The sequence below is a fragment of the Nanorana parkeri genome, unplaced genomic scaffold, assembly GCF_000935625.1.
Source record: "Nanorana parkeri isolate BGI_ZX_2015 unplaced genomic scaffold, ASM93562v1 scaffold2648, whole genome shotgun sequence".
NCBI classification, from domain to species: Eukaryota; Metazoa; Chordata; class Amphibia; order Anura; family Dicroglossidae; genus Nanorana; species Nanorana parkeri.
The window spans coordinates 1-405 of NW_017308916.1; positions in this window are offsets into that span (position 1 = coordinate 1).

Below are 405 nucleotides of genomic sequence, written 5' to 3' on the forward strand. Positions count from 1 at the left end.
CGCGGGTCGTGCGTGGCTACAGCGGGACCCTTTTTGGAGCGATTCTAGCTTGCTCAATGTGAATCGCGCAGTGTGAATGGGGCCTAAGGCTGGGTTCACTCCTAGGTGTATCGAATATGCGTGTTTGTCGCGCCTTTCGTGCCGCGCGTTTTTACTGTGTTTCGCGGTTTTTAAAAAAAACGCGCGTTTCCGAGGGCTACCTGGCTGTGTCCCAATGGATACGCGCGTCAAATACGCCCCAAAGAAGCTCCTGTACTTCTTTGGGCGTAGGGCGTTTTGTAGCGCGTTCCTACGGCCGGTAATACGCCCAGGTGTGAACCATTCCCATAGGAAATAATGGGATTTCGGTGTTTGAGCGTTTTGCAGAGCGTAGGAACGCGCTACAAAACGCCCGGGTGTGAACCG